General features: G+C 39.7%; 2 pseudogenes; both read right to left on the bottom strand.

Moving 5' to 3' along the window:
* Positions 1 to 1222: 1222 nt before the first annotated feature.
* Positions 1223 to 5077, bottom strand: LOC107667467 (olfactory receptor 52K2-like; annotated as a pseudogene).
* Positions 5078 to 5126: 49 nt separating this feature from the next.
* The window catches only part of LOC107667466 (putative olfactory receptor 52P1), a 7213-nt pseudogene continuing 5578 nt past the window's right edge, over positions 5127 to 6761 (bottom strand).

The following is a 6761-nucleotide window of genomic DNA, read 5'->3' as shown; positions in this document are numbered from 1 at the left end:
GGTGCGGAGTTCTCTGCGAACTTCCGGGTCGTGACCACCCTCGTGCAAGTCCCTCATTGCCTTGGCCTGGTGCACTTGCAATCACGCCATAGCATGTAAGGCGGAGGCAGCTTCTCCACATGTCGTATAAGCATTGCTGCTGAGGCGCACAGGGGAGATGATCATCTGCAACACAAACGGGGTAGTGCAGCCTGATGTGTGCAACCCACTCGACACGGGAAACCACCACCGCTGAAGCGCCGTACTGCCAACACGAAGAGCTCTCCAAGAGCACGCTGAACTCGTTCAGTCTTCTTCTCTCAGTAGAGTAGTCAGGAGCAGAACGATGTGATCGCTCGGCTCCGAAGCGAAAAGCTGAATATGCGCTGCATCTGCTGCCTACTTATACTCACGCTGTGATCAGCGGCAGCTGGATGCAATAATCGCATGCCAATGTGCATTGGCTCATTTAGTTTACACTCGAAGTAGATTGGTCTCTCTAAGCGAGATCCCAATTTCGTCGGTCATCCGACGTGACGTCAAGAGTGACCGACTGAAAGGGAACACTTCCTAAGGAAAGGCAATCAAGCAATCAATAGCTATGTTTCCATCCACCTATGCGGCAGGTGACCGTTTTCGTTGCACAGCATCTGAAATGTTGTTTCAGTCATTCTGAAATGCCCAAGCAAAGTCTGTCATCAAAGTATTTCTTTATAATTGTCTTACATGACTGTGTTCCCAAACAGCAGGCATCCACCTCCAAAGGAATGACAGCATTTATTGTGTTTCGTCTGCTCACTCTGAGGCGCAAGTAATTTATATATGAAAATTGTTATATTCAGTGGCTTCTCCTACTTTTCTTAGTGATATTTAGTGGCAGTTTATCAGGAAGTGATGATTTTGTTCTCTTTGACTCGTTGGATGGAAAGAAGAAGGATTAGTTGCATTCCTGCTAGATCGATGATTATGGTCAGTTGTTCTGGGGACAATGTTGTGGGGACTGGAGCAGACGCGAGGATCTAAGTGTAGGCTGTTTAATGAAGTGACTAAATAAACGAAGAACAAGAAACAACAAAAACATAGAACAAAACACGAGGAGGACAGCAACCATTAGTTATAACAAATCACAAAGCACAAGAGAAACACAAGGGCTATAGGTAAATACACTGGAGAACAAAAGGACCAATGAGTAACTATGACAACAAACAAGGAAAGGGGTGTGGCTAATAAATTGCCATGACAACTAACAAGGGACAAGGCACACGGGGTAGTGGGGGACCTGGTCACTGTCCTCTTCCTCCTGCCCTCTTGGTCCACCAGCAGGCTTGAACAGAGACTCGTGAAAGGTGGGAGTGATGTGATAAGTAGTGGGCAAGGCAATGGGGTTTGACACAAGGGTAATCGGTCTAAGAATTTTGAATGGACCAATTTACCCACATTTCTTGAAGGGTAGATGGAGACATAGATCACAGGTAGAATGCCAGACCCACTGACCTGGAGTGTATTCTGGGTTGGGATGGCAGTGATGGTCAGCCTGTTCCTTTCCTCTTCTGAATAAATAACTGAATAAGGGAGGTTGAAATCGTAGCACACATTGGAAAGGGGTCAAAAACCTGTGGAGGGTTTCTGTAGTGAGTTCTGGGCATGTTCTGCCCAAAGCAGATGCTCCAGTAAGACTGATTCTGGTTTGCAGTATGTCCATAGAAAGTGAGTCAATTCTTGATTGAAGTGTTCAGTTTGACAGTTGAATTCAGGATGATACCCAGAAGTAAGGATGACGTTTACTTTGAGCTGTTGGAAGAATGTGGACCACACTCAAGAGGTAAACTTGGGCCCCGGTCTGAAACGATGTCCTCAGGTATACCATAATATCTGAATACCCACCAAAAGTGGTTGCGGAGTAGCAGTAATACCAGGATGCCCGGAACTAGGGGAGGAATGAACCCACTGCAAGACCTTCTTTTGGAATGATGAAGAAACGTAAGTCTGATTCAGAGGGCAGTGTGGGGGTGATGGGTTACGTGCTTGTTCCATTGTACTGGAACCAAGATCATGGTTGACCATATGATGGGTTCGTCGGTCTTTGCATGTTGTGAGGACTCATATTGTTGGGAAAGAGCGTTGGCTTTCGTGTTTTTGAAACCTGTATGATACATGACAGTGAACTTAAATGGAGTAAAGAAGAGAGCCCACCTGGCCTGTCTGAGATTGAGTCTTTTGGCCATATGAAGATACTCTAGATTTCTATGATCTGTCAGGACCAGGAAGGGATGTTTTTTCCTTCTAGCCAGTGCTGCCACTCCTCAAAAGCTGCTTTCATGGCCAGCAATTCCCGATTCCCCACATCATAGTTCTGTTCAGCAGGAATATGCTTGCATGAATAATATAGACAAGGGTAGAGTTTGGGTGGTGCATCATGACATTGGGAGAGAATGGCTATGATGCCTGTGTTGGTAACATCTGTTTTAACAGTGAAAGGAAGGTTAGGGTCAGGGTCATGAAGAATGGGTGCTCAAGTAAAGCTTGTCTTGAGATTTTGAAAGGAGTGGAGAGCTGTCGGGGACCAAGATAGCTCAGTACTCAGTCCTTTGCGAAACAGCAGTTTTAATGTATCCTCCACTCAAAACCTTTGAGCAGCTAGTGTTCAGAATGTTAGTGCATATTCAGCGGCAGTGTTCTTACCCTGGCCAAGAGAAAGTAATTGATCGCCTGCGCTTTTACCCCTCTCAAGGATGCTCAAACACCTCACAAAATCGTTGAATGAAGCAACTGATTGTGGGAAATTTTAAATGATCATCAATGCAAACAGCTGTTGGCCAATCCAAAGCCCTCCCATTGATTAACGAACAAACAAAGGAGATGCATCTCTGCCAGTGGCAAATAATGCAGGTTGTTTATTGAAGCAGGAATCCCTTACATTTAGCAAGTGTTCCCTCAAACTTCTCGGGAATTGGTGAGGCATGAGCTAACAGTGGTTGTGTTCACTGAATTCATGGTAACTGAGGGGCTAGGAGGGTGGTGCTGGCTGGCATGGCAAGGGTAGGTGGAGGCTATATAGCGTTTTTATTAGCTCCTCCCTAAATTAATATTTTATTTTATTTATTTCCCCCCCACCTTTACAGAATGTTTGACCTTATTTTAACTCACAATTATAGACAAACACAATTTAATAACACCTTTGCTTACTTTTCTAGTAACAATTCCTTTCACACATATATATATATATATATATATAGAGATAGATAGATAGATATTTTTTATTGAATATATGGAGTAATTCATAGTCTAGGGTGGAGACAGGGTGGAGAAATGAACACTTCAATTTAGCAACTTGTAACTTGATGGAAACTAAATACACAGATCAAATTAAAAACTAAACTAAAAACATGTCAGCACAATTAGCAACCAAGGAAATAGATATAAACATAGGCTGTGTCTAAAAGCTAAAGCTGAAATATACTGCCTCCACGAGCAGTGTACAGAGGTCGACAAGGCATGTCCAAATCCAATAATCATATCACAACATGTCTATGCCTTCATCTGATCGATTTGTGAAAGTAGCATAGATGTATCTGTATATATAATGACATCTGAAAGTTGCAGACGGCAGTCAGTTTGAGTGTTTATATTATTATGATTTTGACAATTTATTCAACTTAAAATTTCATTTCTAGTGAAAAGTATTGTAGTAATTACTTATTTGTTTAGTTATCACAAAAGATCCACATTTAGGTCAGCTCGATAGAGACTCCAAGGCCTGAAATATGTGTGTCAGACAAAGGAGACATGCAAATGGTGCAGTGTTCGTAGGGCTCCAGCAACACGGTTGGAAACCACTGCATTATTAGACTGTTATGTTACCTCAGAAGCATGTCTGTTTCACGAGGTACCTTTGTACACAAACACTGCCTGTAAAGTTTTTGCTTGTTAGGGCAGTGAAGCTTTGGAATGCAGCCATAAATGAATCAACAGGACAACTGCGAAAACAGATACAATTAAACTAAATACAATCTAAGAGTTCTCACAATACAGCTGAACAGAATTCACATCACATGATCATGGATTGTGCTTTACATATATTACAATAGCTTATTGTAGTCATCTCACATTTTCACTTTATAACATCCATTCATTTATACTAGACATTCACTTACTTTAAAAAGGTAAAACCTTTCTTTTCTTTATAAATCTGTGAAAAGTTTGTCTTATTTCTTTTGTTCTCCACCCATAGATTATTGGGTTGAAACAACTTGGAAACAGAATGTATATTATGCTCATAAATGTACGGTTGCTAGAAGAAACATTACTCCATATTCTGTAGGACATAAATGCAATCAAGGCAGAAGTCAAACTAAGTGTCATAACTGATGTGGGTAATGCAGGTATTTATGGCCTTAAAATGAGCCTTACCAGATCTAAACACAGAGGTAAAAATCACAATATATGAAATTGTAATGAGAATAAAATCAGTAGTTGGGATTATGAAAGCAGACAGAAGTCCTACAATGTTATTAACAGATATATCTCCACAGGCTAACTGAACCAATGCCATGTGCTCACATAAACAGTGATCGATTATATTTTTACAAAATGTCAGTTTTCCTGCTAAAGAGACCATAGTGACCATCAGAAATCCATTTCTGATTAATGGCACAAAAACAAAATTTGAAAAGTTAGCCATTTCCATGTATTTATGATAATTAAGTGGTTTGCATATTGCAAAGTAACGATCCAGTGCCATCCACAAAAGCAAAGTAGATTGAAATGCTCCAACAAAATGAATGCCAAACATTTGTATCAAACAACCAGTCAGAGATATGCCACTACAGTTGAATAAAAAGCTAAGAAGCATGTTAGGTACAAAAAATATTGGTAAGATCAAGTCTAAAACTGCCATAACACCTATTAATACGTACATAGGAGAATGAAGAGACGGTTGAGATTTGATTAAATATATGAGAATAGAATTTGCTGTGATAGCCAATAAAAACATCAGAAAGAAAATAATAAATAAAAATGGCCTCCATTCTCCTAAGCTGTAGAAACCAATCAGCTTAAAGTCTGTGAATGAAATATTTTGTGCAGAAAGATCCTTCATGCTGAATAAAAGCCCTGTTGTGTTGATAAAATGGATAAATTATAGTTGATCAAGTTTCCCTCTTAACAACATATGGATACCCTGAAATCAAATACATATTTACGTCATGGGGAAAAATATAACCCGGTGTTGTGAAACAAAATCATTGTTTCCGCTGCAATAAAATGACAATACAAAACAAATTAACATTATTATTATCAGTCAGATAAGAGGTGTGTTGTGTTTGAAGCTTTCATTACACTCATTAAAATTTATGACAAACTCTAAATATATTGTTTTGTTTTCCCATGTGTCTGTGAGCTACTCCCATAGAGCAATAGAGCTCACTTCCTTTTTGTGGTATTTGCTTCTGTGGTGGTGGTCATTGGTTTTCTGATTTCTGTGATTTTTATGACCAACAATCACTACAAATGCAATGCATTTCAAAGAAATTGAGACTGTTTTACTTACTGTATTATAATTGTGTTATTTGGCCATATGAAAATATTTATCCATCAACTACCCCTAATAATACATATGTTTTCATCTCACTAGCTTGTTTTATGGTAGTCAGAGTATTTGCAGGCCTAATCATGAGCAGGCCTGTGAACTCTGTGGAGAACAGCAGAAATCAGTTTCCATATCTGAGAAAAAAAATATCAGTAGCTCTAACTCGTTCCTCATTACTGGACTGTTTACTTGGCTAGATTAATCTCAAGGGCCCTTTGTGTTTCTGTTGCTATAACTATAGTCAGGGTCAAACTTACTTTCATCTCGCTAAAAACACACCAAATAGCACTCAAGGGACGCAGGCTTAAGATCTGAGTTGACCAAGACAGACATTTGACATCACCAAGGGGCCAATTATCTTACACAAGTTAATTAGGCGTTGTTTCACCACAAATTATTACAAGTGACGTCATGCTAATTGCAAATCATCACAAACCTTTTACATGACAGTGTGTTACTTTAAAAGATTTTGTCTTTGTTTACAGTCTTAATGTTCATAGTTGAAATAATTAAGAGCAACAAATGTTTCTCACATATGGAAAATCTAAGTGCACAACAGCACCTTGTTTATGACATTGTGATCAATCTTGCATCATGACCCAGTTTATGGACATTTGTGTAATTTACCAAAATATGTTGGTACCGCAATGATTTTTTTTTTTTTAATATTTGAAAGATTTCAAGAGGTCTGATACTTAATCTTACAGCATTGGGATTCTTTGTTTTCTGCTTGTCTGTGTTTCCCCATTTCATAAATCCTGTCAATATGTGCTGCGACATCACACTCTGGCCAGCATGGACTCAGATAAATGAACAGGTGTCCAATATACAAACTTCAAGGATCCATGCAGGGTCACCCTGGTTAGTCAGGTTACTAAGCTCCCAGGACATCTCAGCTATTTCTAGACTGAAAAAGTCTTTGTACTGAGAGTCATCAATAGCAGCAGCAACCAACAGCCCTGTTGTCTATGCCTATATCTCAGATATATGACTTCTAACAGTCACAATAGACTGTTACCAGTCAATTTTCTTTCAACATCAACAGCCATCTTTTCATTGCAAAGGTGGAACAAAAACTGCATCTGACATAGCATTTATGTCTATTTACAAAGACTGTTTAATGCTGCTCAATGACATGTACTGTAATTACACGCACACACACACACACACGCACGCACGCACGCACGCACACACA

The sequence above is a fragment of the Sinocyclocheilus anshuiensis genome, unplaced genomic scaffold (genome assembly GCF_001515605.1).
Source record: "Sinocyclocheilus anshuiensis isolate Anshui unplaced genomic scaffold, SAMN03320099.WGS_v1.1 scaffold1843, whole genome shotgun sequence".
Classification (NCBI taxonomy): Eukaryota; Metazoa; Chordata; class Actinopteri; order Cypriniformes; family Cyprinidae; genus Sinocyclocheilus; species Sinocyclocheilus anshuiensis.
The sequence above is the reverse complement of the archived record's forward strand: the minus strand, read 5'-3'. Positions and strand labels throughout refer to the sequence as shown.